Genomic DNA, 14,316 nt, shown 5'->3' on the forward strand with positions numbered 1-14,316 from the left:
TTTATGCACCGGCGAATTATCCTGCTGAAAGTAACCATCTGATTGAGGATAAACTGTCAACGTGAACGGATGCACTTGGTCAGCAACGATGTTCAGGTACAATGTGGCATTCAGACATGAATCTATGGGTATCAATGGACCCAACATGTGCCAAGAAAACAATCCCTACAACATAACACTGCCCCAACCACTTTGCACAGTTGTCGTCAGACATGACCATTCCATGGATTCATGTTGTTTTCGCCAAATTCTGAGACTTCCATCAACATGACGCACCAGGAACTTCGACTTGTCAGACCAAGAAACTCTTTTCCAATCCTCGATAGTCCAGTGCTGGTGTTGCTGTGCCCACAGGAGGCGTGCTCTCTTGTTTTTCGTTGATAACAAAGGCACCCGATGTGGCCGTCGTCTGTTGCAGCCCATTCGCAACAAAGTGCGACTAGTGGTCCGTTGCAATATTTTGTTCTGCGTTATATTCCGACGTGATGTGCGAAATCGTGATTATATTCTGCCGTGATGGGCGAAATCGTGGTTATATTCTGATGTGATATGCGACATCGTGGCCCGTTTGTTTCCTTGCACAATTCTAGCCATCCTCCTATGACCTCTCTCATCAACAAGCGATTATCTTCCACAGGAGTGCCGTTGAGAAGATGTTTTCTGTTCGTTACACCATTCTCGATACACCCTTGAAACCGTGGTGCGTGAAAAATTCAGGAGAACTGCTGTTTCAGAGAGGCTTTATCCAGCTCGTCTTACATCTACTACCATGCCACGTTCGAAGTCCGTTAGATCACTCCTTTTCTCCATTCTTGCTACGGTTTGTACACTTAACTGATACTGGAAAGGTTGTTCTGCTGCATTTATATACACAACTGTGGCCATGTGACTTGCAACGTGGTGGGACAAATCATTTATGTGCACAGCAGGGGTGTACCTAATAAAGTGGCAGCACAGTGCATATCAGGCTTAATATCCAAGTATGCAGATAATACAAACGTTGGCAGGGTTGTTACTGACACTAATGGCAGTTTGGTACTGCAACAGAATCAAGAAAATTTGGACAGATGGGCTGAGTAGTGGCAACTGAAATTTAACATTGAAAAATGAAACGTAATGCACATGGGTAGAAGTCATCCCAGAGAAACGTACCAACTGTGTGGTACTACACTTATGGTGGTAGAAAATGAGAAAGACTTGGGAGTAATTGTGCACTCAGATATGAAGTTTTCTGAGCAATGCAGATAGTCAGCCAGAGCAGACCATGGCGTATTGTCAATAACATACAGGAATTTTGCTATCAGGGAAAAAGAGGTGATTATCCTTATGCGTAAGACAATGGTCAGGCCACGCTTTGAGTACTGCATGCATCTCTGGAGGCCTCATTTTAGGAAGGATGTAGAATTTCTTAAGCGTGTACAGAGAAAGGCAACACATGTGGTGAGGTTAACGTACTATTGATCAGTACAATTTGTACAAAAATGATAGGAAGGGAGGGGGGATTATGCTTTAGTTAAGAATCACATAAAGCTGAAGTAGTGTACAAGGTTTACAAGATTGGCCAGTGCAATGTTGAGTCAGTTGGTGTGACAGAGGTACTGGGAAAGCAATATTGTGAGTAGAAGTGTGTTGTAAGACTAATAACCCTGAGGAGTACAACAAACAACTGAATGGAGAAATAGAGAGGGCCGGAAAATCAGAATGTCTTATAATGGGAGATTTTAAATTCCCAGATATTGAGAACTCTTGGGTTGGCCAATCGCACACAAGCAAAGCTTTTGTGGATTTATTGGATGATAGTGTTCTAACGCAGCATTTCCGAGAGGCAACCAGAGGAAGTAATAATCTTGATCTGATTATCAGTAGTGATTCCATTATTAATAATCGGCGGATAAAAGAACCACTAGGTGGCCGTCATCACGTTCTCATGTGAGAATTACATATTTAAAGATTATAATATCGGTGTAAATACAACATAGTTAACCCATAGATTTGAGCTACGATTGTAGCGTAGAAGGCATCGTTTTAATTGTATCTCATAATGTGGTTGCCTACATTACCACCACACCCTTCTGGCATCTAACTCAGGTAGCTAACAAACCAATCTCAGGTAGCTACCAATCTCAGGTAGCTAACAAACTAAATGAATATTTTGCATCGACATTCACACATGAGGAGTTATTCAGCGAGGGGAATGCCAGAGGTGTATTCAACTCTAGCAGTAAGTTACAGAATCTTGAAATAACTGGGAGTAAAGTGGAGGAGAAACTGTTGAAGATAAACACAAGAAAGGCACCCGGGGTGGATGGGATCTATCCAGTTATATTAAAGGAGGCAGCAAAGGAAGTAAGCAAACCCTTAGCCATAATTATGAGAGCTTCCTTGGACTCAGGGGAGGTACCCATAGAGTGGAAATGTGCAAATGTGATCCCAATTCACAAAGGAGGATCAAAGGCTGACACAAGTAATTATAGACCTGTGAGCTTAACTTCTGTTCCAGGAAAATTAATGGAGGCACTGGTTAAAGAAGCACTGCAGGATCATTTAGACAAGACTTCAGTTATAGCTGAGACACAGCATGGTTTTGTTAAGGGGAAGTCTTGCCTGACCAACTTGATTGGATACTATGATGCAGTCACAAAAGAACTGGATGCAGGGAATAACTTTGATATTATATACTTGGATCTTAGAAAGGCTTTTGATACTGTTGCACATGGAAGACTGCTACACAAATTGGAGCAGTGTGACATTGGAGGCAAATTGCTGCTATGGATAAAGGGGTGGTTGAGGGGGAGAAGACAGAGAGTGGTAATCAATGGACACTGCTCATCGTGGACTGATGTTATTAGTGGAGTCCCTCAGGGCTCAGTGTTGGGTCCATTATTGTTTTCTATATTTATAAATGATATTGATGATGGTATATCGGGCTTAATGTCCAAGTTTGCAGACGATACAAAGGTTGGCAGGATTGTCAAGGACACTACTGACACTATGCTGCTACAGCAGGATCTGGATAGGTTGAGCAGATGGGCTGAGAGGTGGCAAATGAAGTTTAACATTGACAAATGTAAAGTACTACACATGGGAAACAGCAACCCCAGAGCAACGTATCAACTCTGTGGTACTACACTGACAGTGGTAGAGAATGAAAGGGACTTGGGGGTGGTTGTGTAGGCAGATATGAAGTTCTCTGAGCAGTGCAGACGGGCTGCAAGAGTAGCTAATGGAGTATTGTCAATGATATACAGGAATTTTTCCAGCAGGGATAAGGAGGTGATTATTCCATTGTATAAGGCGATGGTCAGGCCACACCTAGAGTACTGTATACAGGTCTGGAGGCCTCATTTCAAGAAGGATGTAGAGCTGCTGGAACGAGTACAGAGAAATGCAACAAGATTAGTGAATGGAACAAAGGGGTGCTCTTACGAAGAAAGGCTTAAGTTTTGCAAATTACAGTGTCTGGAGACTAGGCACCAGCGAGGTGATCTGATAGAGGTGTATAAAGCCTTGAATGGTTTAAGCATGCTCAATGCTGATGGGATTCTTCCTCTCGCTCAGAAAAATCACCTGAGAGGGCATAAATTCAAATTGAGGAAAGACAGATGTAGGATAGACGTGCGGAAATTTGCCTTTGGCCAGCGGGTGGTTGGTTGGTGGAACAGAATTCCATCCCTTGTGGTGGAGGGTGATAGCCTAAATAAGTTTAATGCTCAGCTGGACAGGTATTTTGAACGAACAGAGGGGTGAAGTGGAAGTGGGGTTTTTTTTTTTTTTTTTTTTTGGCTGATGCTGCATAAGCTTGCTTTCTTGCATCAAATGCCTCTACTAATGCTAATGCTAATGCTAATCTCTCATAATGTGGATATAACTTCGCAACTGAGATGGCTTGTTGTATTCCCTGGGTACCTGCCCGCCCACTGATGACGAAGCCAAAAAGCTTCGAAACGATCGTCTGGGAGGTGGTACCGCTGAAAATAAATAACAGTAGCCTTCTCTACTAGAGAAGCGTTATTTATTTGAAGTATTTAGCATTAGCATTTTTTTAGCATTTAGCATTAGTAGAGGCATTTGATGCAAGAAAGCAATTCAAAGTAATTCAATAGTAGCTATCTTGTTGTGAAGGCAACCACATTATGAGATACAGTTAAAACGATGCCTTCTACGCTACAATCGTACTCAAATCTATGGGTTAACTAGGGTATATTTACATCGATATTATATAGTTAATTATCAAAACCCATAAGGATTATGCCTAGTGCATTTAATTTTCCAAAAAGATTTAAAGATGTAACAATCATCTGGGGTAAAGTGTAAATGTGTAACTATGATCAGGGTTTTTCCCTTCATAAAGATGACTACAGTGGTCGCACACGGTTTTTAAATTCTATCCAGTGGGACCAACTGATGATGTAGTAGTAGTATTGGTAGTAGTGGCATTTATTGCAAGAAAGGAAATGTATGAGCTTATGCAGCATCAGTCAAAAAAAAAATTTTACAAAACAATTCTCTCTAAATGTTTGTCCAGTTCCTCCTTAAATTTATTTAACCTATCAATTTTTACAACGACAGATGGAAGTTTGTTCCAGCAATTAACCACCCGCTGGCTAAAGGCAAATTTCCATACATCTGTCTTTCCTCAATTTGAATTTATGCCCCCTTAGGTTCGTAATCTGAACAAGTGGAATAATCCCATCAGAATTCAGCGTGCTCAACCCATTCAAGGCCTGATAACCTCAATCAGATCACCCGCAGGTGGCTAATCCCCAGCCGCTGCAATTTGCAGCACTTAAGGCTCTCTTGGTAAGAGAAACCTTTCATTCCCCTCACCAATCTTATTGCCCTTTTCTGTACACGCTCAAGCAAATCTGCATTCTTCCGAAAATGAGGCCTCCAGACCTGTACGCAGTACTCAAGGCGTGGTCTGACCTTTTCCTTATACAGAGAGACAATCACCTCCTTTTCCCTGCTACCAAAATTCCTGTATATCATTGACAAAACCCCATGACCTGGCCTGGCAGCCGGGCTGCAGCATTGCTCGGAAAACTTCATATCTCACTGCATAATTACTCTCAGGTCTTTTTCATTTTCTACCATCTTAAGTGTAGTACCACACAGTTGGTACGTTTCTCTGGGATTACTTCTACCCATATGCAGTACTTTGAATTTGTCAAGGTTAAATTTCAGTTGTCACTTCTCAGCCCATCTGCCCAAATTTTCTAGATCCTGTTGCAGTAGCACACTGCCATTATTGTCATTGACAACCCTGCCAAGCTTTGTATCTTCTGTAAACTTTGACACTAAGCCTGAGTCAATGCATGACTCACCAGCGTCCCGCTCGTGAGCCATGCATTGGAAGTAATTTTGTCTATGTGACCCTGGTGGAGATCATTGTGGTATCTGGCATGGCGTGTCCTCTCTGCCCATCTTTTTAGCTCCTTTTGTACCTCTCGTTGGGAGAGTGACTCCTCTCTTAGGTTGAGTGGGGTATACCGCTTGTCTATCTTCCTTGTGGCCTGGTGGAGTGATTTTTCGATCAGGTTAACAATTGCTATCTTGTTGTTCAATGAGGTCTATCTGGGTCCCTTCCTCCTTCCCGGGCAATTGTCAGTCTCTCCACGGCAGCTGTCGGGTGGTGTTGGCGGCTCTTGGTCATGATTCTCCTTATCTTTCTCATGATATCCTCCAGCTTGGTGTTAGTCAAATCTATGACCGCGAAGGAATATGTTAGCACTGGGACAGCATATGTGTTCCCTCCATTCAGCTGGACTCACACGCTTTTAGCAGGCGTGTGAGTCTCTGATAGTATTTTTCGATCAGGCAGGGCTTAATTTCCTTGTGTTGTAACTGCTGAGCCTGCATCATTCCCAAGTATTCGTAGGCCTCTCCCTCTGGGATGGCTTCGATCGCTTTAGCACTGTGCAGCTAGTAGTTTCGGTTGACTAATTTTCCGTGACGCAATCCGTGGGTCTTGAATTATTATTATTACTGCTGCACTTATATTATTTCTCCCTGATTGGGAGTGCTACCTCGTGACGGGTAAAGCTCCCAAGTTATTATTATTATTATTATAATATCTCATTGTGTCCGAAGAGAAAGGTGGTCGATGAACGTGGCCGTCGACGTCTGTCTCGCATTATTTCAGCCAACCGAAGTGTGAAAGTTGCACAAATCATCGCAAACTTCAACAACGGAGGTGTCAGAAACGTCTCCACCAATACCATCAGACGATCATTAGCCGCAATAGGTTATGGGAGCCGCAGACTCACCAGAGTTCCATTGCTAACGCCACGATACAGGACTCTGTGCCTCAACTGGGCGCAAGAACATCGGCAGTGCACCTTGTATGATTAGAGTCGGTTCTCCTGGTCCGATGAGTCCCGTTTACAGTTATTTCGAGCTGACGGGAGGGTGCGTATCTGGCAGAAACCGCTCGAAGCTATGCATTCGTTATGTCAACAAGGAACTGTTGAGGCAGATGGACGGTCGGTAATGGTCTGGGATATATTCAACTGACACACTTTGTGACCTCTAGTACGTCTAGGCACATTTCTGAACGTTCCAGGTTACATGTCCCTCCTTGCAGACATATTTACACCAATGTTTTACCTCGTTTTTCTCCCTTAATGCGCAGTCATACCTTAGAAATGCTGGCATTACAGCATTGGACTGACCCGGCAACAGTCCAGAATTGAATCCTATTGAAAATTGCTGGTACATAATGTCGTCTAAAATTGCTCATAAGATGCCAACAAGTACGATTCAGCTGCAGGAGAGCATTCTAAGGTTGTGGTACCACGAAATTGGGCAACCGTATATCCAGAAGTTGATTAACTCGATGCCAGATCGTTCCAAAGCTGTAATTGCAGCTCGAGGAGGAACAACAAAATATTAAAGACTTATTTTGCTGATTTATAGTACATAATACTATTATAGTACTATTATCGGGGCTTAGAGGGGAACAGGTATCCTGTGTGTTATCAGACACTCAGCCTAAAACACTGATGGATCCAATATCTCTCTATTACAGAAGATTTAGGAGAAGTCCGGTTGGCCTGCCTCCCTAAAATCCACTCATGCACACCTTCTCGATGGTAAGCCCTGTTACGTCATTTTGGTGGCAACGAACGTGTAGAGTGGTTCTCTTCAAGACGCCTGGTCAGCGTGAAGAGGAAAAGACCAAACCCTCCAGCAATGAGAGCACAACAATACAAATGGCCCTCAGTCCCCAGCAGCTTTCACTCTCCCTCTTACGGCAGCGAGAGGATCAAAGTGGAAGCAGAGGGTGCTAAGAAGATTATAGACCTAGTCAGGATCCATAGTTTATTCTAAATTCAGATAGCGAGATTTGGAAGCTAATCAATACTTACGAGTCCGTAGAAATACCGTTCGTGAATTCCCGCCATTTTTACACGATAGCATAAGCTTAGTGTAGTATAGTGCATAATATAATATTGTCAATTAATCAGTAAATCTATTAATCTTGATAAACTTTATTGTCAATTAAATTGTATTTTTAACTCTATATATATATAACGACTTAATCGTAACAAATAATTAATACATAACTATAGTGGTACACGTGATACGGAAGTTGTATAAAGGGAACTCATAGAAAACACTAGATACCGAAAAAAAATATATATATATATATATATAACATAACTGTTTTGGGATATAACTTAAGGATTTAAATTTTGTTTTGAATTTTATTGAATTAAATCGGAATCATGACTCTGACCAGAGCAGCAAAGCAAAAGGCTCAAGCTAATGGGAGTGCTGTGGTTCAGGGGAGAACTGAGGGGGGGCAGTTGCCCTCTGAATCACAGTCTTTTAAAATGCACTGTTTGCTTGATGTTTGCGGACAGTCGGGTACGGGACATGATACTGCCAAGGGGGATGTCTTTGTGTGTGCACGACGTAAGGAGTGCAAGGAAATCAGGCGACAACTCAGCGTTGTTATGGGCCTTTATGAGAGCTTGAAGAACAGGGTGGATGCCCTCGAAGGAAATAAATTGAGGGGCCCATCAAGCTCTCAGCTGCCCACATCAACGCCAGAGCTTGCACTTGGTCATCAGGCAACACAGAGGCAGCCCCTAGGCAGAATCCGCTGGTCCCACAGGAACTAGTAGTTGTTGGTGACTCTATTGTCAGGGAAACGGGGAACATGCTTTGTAAAAAGGATAGGTGGAATAGGACCAGGGTATGTCTGCCAGAGGCAAAGGTTGATGACGTTGTAGAGCGGATATCATCTTTTAAGGGCACAAAAGGTGATATAGTTGTACACGTTGGCACTAATGATATTAAGAGTAGGAGACCGGCGGAATTACTTAGCAAGTACAGGTCACTGTTGAAAAAAAGCCGTGAATTAGGGTTGAACTTGAACGTGTCTGCAATTCTGCCCACACACGATAGGAGGGAGTATATGATGAGAGCCTTGTCGATCAATTCGGCCCTGGAGGGATTGTGCAAGGCTCAAGGGGTAGAATTTTTTTCAGCCTGGACTGTACTTGTAGAGATTGCTTCTACAGGGATGGGATACACTTAAATAGAAAGGGTGCAAGAATTTTTGCTGATGCTGTAGAGGCACAGTTAGGTGGGTCGGAAAATTGCTAGTTGGGGGGGATACATGGACTAATAGATTAACAGTAGCCACTGGCAGAGGTGGAAGTGATTCTTGCACTGCTTCTATTGAAATGAGCAGAAGCCTGAAAAACAAGATGTAGGATATTTCAGAGACTGCTGGTAGTCATTGCGGTACAAGTAAACACATGGGTTGTGTTAGGGTAGCTAAGAATAGAAACAGGTGCATGTATACCTGCGTGTACACCAATGCTAGGAGTTTGGTAAATAAATTTGATGAATTTGAGGTATTGCTCAAAACATCAAAGGCAGATATTGTTGGGATATCAGAGACGTGGTGTCACACAGATATATAGGTAATGCGGAACTGGAATTTGCGGAATACAATGTGTATAGAAAGGATAGACAGGACAGGAGGGGAGGAGGGGTTATGCTATTAATTAAGAAACACATAAAGTCCAAGGAAGTTAAGCCAGTCGACATCGATGGACAGGGCAGTGTCGAGTCAGTTTGGTGTGACATAAGCATAGGGAAATCAAAATTGAGAGTAGGAGTGTGCTATAGGCCTAATGACTCTGATGAGTATAATAAGATATTGTACAGGGAAATAGAGTGTGCCAGTAAATCAGAGAGTCTTATAATGGGGGATTTTAATTTCCCAGATATTGACTGGAATTTGTGGTTTGGTCACTCGCACACTAGCAAGGCTTTTGTGGATTTATTGTATGATTGTTTTCTACATCAGCATGTTCGTGAGGCAACAAGAGGGAGCAATACTCTTGATCTGATTATCGGTAGTGATTCTTCATGCATTAAGAATCTGCAGATAAATGAACCACTAGGTGGCAGTGATCACAGTGTGTTGAAGTGGGATTTACTCAAGGAGGTAACTACCATCAGAGGTAAAGGGAAGGGTTTTTGTTTTCGTAAAGGCGACTATGATGGTCTGAGACAGTATTTAAATTCTATACAGTGGGACCAACTGATGATGTTACCAACAGCAAACTCAAAATGGGAAGCATTCAAGGAACTAATCTTGGAGGCTACCAGGCTTCACATACCAACTAGGAAATATTGTTCAATGTTTAGGCCTAAATGGTTGTCAGATGAACTAATGAGACATGTGGCAGAGAAGAAAAATGCATGGGATACATACAAATTAATGGGTGACATGGAAGCCTATGATAGATATAAGTTGGTCTGTAACCAAGTCACAAAGGAGATTAGGCAGGCAAAGGCAGACTACGAAAAATCCTTGGCAAAGGATGCAAAGAAAAACAAAAAAGAGTTCTTTACATATTTGAACTCGAGAAGGAAAGGGATGAATCAGATTGGTCCACTGGATATTGATGGTTCAACAGTTGAGGATCCTGCTCAGGTGGCTAACAATCTAAACGAGTATTTTGCATCTACATTCACGCATGAGGAGTTATTCAGGAAGGAGAATGATGTAGGTAAAGTAAACATTGGCAGTGAGCTGGATGATTTTGTAATAACTGAGAGGAAAGCGGAGGAGAGATTGTTGAGGATAAACATAAAAAAGGCACCTGGGGTGGATGGGATCTATCCAGTTATATTAAAGGAGGCAGCAAAGGAAGTATGCAAACCCCTAGCCATAATTATGAGAGCTTCTTTGGACTCAGGGGAGGTACCCATAGACTGGAGATATGCAAATGTAACCCCAATTCACAAAGGAGGATCAAAGGCTATCACAAGTAATTATAGACCTGTTAGTTTAACTTCTGTTCCAGGTAAATTAATGGAGACACTGGTTAAAGAAGCACTGCAGGATCATCTAGACAAGAATTCAGTTATAGCTCAGACGCAGCATGGTTTTGTTAAGGGCAGGTCTTGCTTGACCAATTTGATTGGATACTATGATGTAATCACAAAAGAACTGGATGCAGGGAATAACTTTGATATTATATATTTGGATCTTAGAATGGCTTTTGATACTGTTGCACATAGAAGGCTGCTGCACAAATTGGAGCAGTGTGGCATTGGAGGCAAATTGCTGCTATGGATAAGGGGATTGTTGAGTGGCAGAAGACAGAGAGTGGTAATCAATGGACACTGCTCAACGTGGACTAATGTTATTAGTGGAGTTCCTCAGGGTTCAGTGTTGGGTCCGTTGTTGTTTTCGGTGTTTATGAATGATATTGATGATGGGATATCAAGTTTAATGTTCAAGTTTGCAGATGATACAAAGGTTGGCAGGGTCGTTAAGGACACTACTGACGCTATGCTGCTGCAACAGGATCTGGAAAGGTTGAACAGATGGGCTGAGAGGTGGCAAATGAAGTTTAACATTGACAAATGTAAAGTACTACATATGGGAAACAGTAACCCCAGAGCAACGTATCAACTCTGCGGTACTACACTGACAGTGGTGGAGAATGAAAAGGACCTGGGGTTAATTGTGCAGGCAGATATGAAGTTCTCTGAGCAGTGCAGACGAGCTGCAAGAGTAGCTCATGGTGTCTTGTCAATGATATACAGGAATTTTTCTAGCAGGGATAAGGAGGTGATTATTCCCTTGTATAAGGCAATGGTTAGGCCACATCTTGAGTACTGTATACAGGTCTGGAGGCCTCATTTCAAGAAGGATGTAGAGCTGCTGGAACGGGTACAGAGAAGGGCAACAAGATTAGCGAATGGAACAAAGGGTTGCTCCTACGAAGAAAGGCTTAAGTTTTGCAAATTACAGAGTCTGGAGACTAGGCACCGGCGAGGTGATCTGATAGAGGTGGATAAGGCTTTGAATGGTTTGAGCATGCTCAATGCCAATGGGATTCTTCATCTTGCTCAGAATAATCACCTCAGAGGGCATAAATTCAAATTGAGGAAGGACGGATGTCGGATGGATGTGCGGAAATTTGCCTTTGGCCAGCGGGTGGTTGGTTGGTGGAACCGACTTCCATCACTTGTTGTTGAAGTTGATAGCCTAAACAAATTTAAAGCTCAACTGGACAGGTATTTCGAACGAGCGGAGGGGTGAAATGGGAGTGGGTTTTTTTTTTTTTTTTTTTTTTGGCTGATGCTGAATAAGCTTGCTTTCTTGCATTATATGCCTCTACTAATGCTAATGCTAATGCTAAGAATCTCTGGGTACGACCAGGCTGCCATGCACGGAAATTGAACTTGGCCTGTTATAGCGTACGATCACTCATCGGTGAAGACAGGATATTAGAGCTGGAAAAGGAATTAGAAAATGTGAATTGGAATATCATCGGTTTGGCTGAAACAAGAAGAAGAAATGAATCACTTATACGTTTATCAAGTGGAAATCTGCTGTACACCAATGGAAACAGTGAAAGGAGTGAAGGTGGAGTTGGGTTTCTGGTCTATAAAGATTTTAAAAACAACATTTTGGAATTCAAAAGTACATCACCAAGGGTGTCAAGACTAATACTCAAGATTTCTAAGAGGTACAAGCTAAATATTATAATGATTTATGCACCAACATCGAGCCATGATGATGAAGAGGTTGAAGAAATGTACACTGAAATTGAGAGTCTTCTAGATGAGCAGAAAACCCACTACACTATTATTATTGGGGACTTCAATGGTAAGGTTGGAAAAAGGCAAAACAGCGCAGAAAGAGGAACTATAGGAAATTTTGGAATTGGTGAAAGAAATAAAAGAGGTGAAAGACTTGTGGAATTTGCAGAATCTCAAGGAATGTCAGTAATGAACACTTTTTTCAAGAAAAGGATGAACAGAAAGTGGACACGGAAGAGTCCAAATGGATTAACAACTAATGAAATCGACTTCATCCTCACTAACAGAAGATATATTGTGAATGATGTTACCGTCCTGAATAAGGTAAATGTTGGAAGTGATCACAGAATGGTAAGATGTACACTTGATATAGATGTAGGAAAGGAAAGGAAAAAACTGACTCGAGTAAATAATACAAAGGTCTTTGAAGTATCAGAGGAGGAGAAAAAGCAGTATGTACTGGAACTTAAGAACAAGTTTGAGCTTCTGCAGACTGCTCAGCACCAAGATATCGACGAGGAATATTACAACTTTCTGAAAGTGATAAAGTCCAAGAAAGCTATAGGGAAACAGAAATCCAAAGAAGAAAAAATGAGTCAAGAAACACTTGTGATGATGAACCAAAGACGACAAATGAAGAGCAAGAAAAACACTGACAGGGAGAAAATTGAGTATACTGAGTTATGCAAAGCCATTAGAAAGAGACTCAGAGAGGACATAAAAAGATTTAACACAAGAAAAGTAGAACAAGCATTTAGGGAAAACAAAGGATTTAAATCAGCAGCCATGAGCAGTAATACAGAAAGACAAATGATACTGAAACTGAAGAATAGCGATGGTGTACTTACAAATTTATAAATAGCAGAGAAGGCATAATTCAAATAGGAGAAGACTATTATAGAGAATTATACAAGGAGCGAGGGAATGATACCAGCAGTGGGGAAGATGGATTGCAAAGTAGCAACCCATACGACATACCCAATATTCTTCCTGATGAGGTAGAACATGCATTGAAGAAAATGAAGAATCGGAAAGCCCCGGGGGAAGATGAAGTTACTGTAGAGTTGTTAAAATTGGGAGGAAGAGACATAACACAAAAACTGGCAAGGCTCTTCACAAAGTGCATTAGAAAAGGTGTGATGCCTAAGCAGTGGAATAATGCAATCATAGTTTTGCTGCATAAGAAAGGAGATAAATCAGAAATTGGAAATTATAGACCAATTAGCTTCTTATCCCATATCTACAAGTTGTTCACCAGGGTCATTACTAACAGATTAGAAAGAATACTTGATGAGAATCAACCGAAAGAGCAAGCTGGCTTTAGGACAGGATTCTCAACTATGGATCACTTTCACGTAATATCACAGCTAATGGAGAAAGCAAATGAATATAAAACACTATTATGCCTGGCATTTGTGGATTATGAAAAGGCATTTGACTCCATACGGCATAAGGCAATGTTTCGGGCACTGGAAAGACAAGGCATAGATACTTCATATATTATGATTTTGAAGAAAATATATGAGATTGCTACATCCTTTATTAGACTAGACAAAGACAGTAGCAAATTTAAAATCGAGAAAGGAGTTCGACAAGGAGACACAATAATTCCGAAGCTGTTTACTGCTGCCCTTGAGGAAGCTTTCAGAAGATTAGACTGGTTGCAGAAAGGAGTCAATATGAACGGAGAGTACCTAAACCATTTACGATTTGCAGATGACATTATAGTCATAAGCCACGATCCCAAAGAATTAGAGGAAAATCTTAATCAGTTATGCACAGTTAGTAAGGATTTTGAACTAAAGATGAATATGGCTAAAACAAAAGTAATGAGGAACAAGTATGCCACGGAAAGGGAAATAATGATTGAAGGAGCAGTAATTGAAAAGGTGGAGTCATATACTTATCTGGGACAAGTTATTAGCTGTAATAATGATAAATGGCTGGAAGTCAAGAGAAGAATAAATTTTGGATGGATAGCATTCAGGAAATATAGTCACATACTGAAGAGTAATATCCCAGTTTGTCTGAAACGTAAAATAATGAACCAATGTATATTCCCCACAGTGACTTATGGAAGTGAAACTTGGGCACTCACGAAAAGAATGGAAGAGAAGCTGAGAACTACAGCGAAGAATGGAACGAATTATATTGGGAATCAGACTGTTCGATAAGAAGAGAAACACATGGAGTAGGCAGCAAACTCAAGTAAAGGACATTCTTATCAAAACTAAG

This window comes from Mastigoproctus giganteus, chromosome 8 (assembly GCF_048544385.1).
Source record: "Mastigoproctus giganteus isolate SK-2022 chromosome 8, ASM4854438v1, whole genome shotgun sequence".
Lineage (NCBI taxonomy): Eukaryota > Metazoa > Arthropoda > Arachnida > Uropygi > Thelyphonidae > Mastigoproctus > Mastigoproctus giganteus.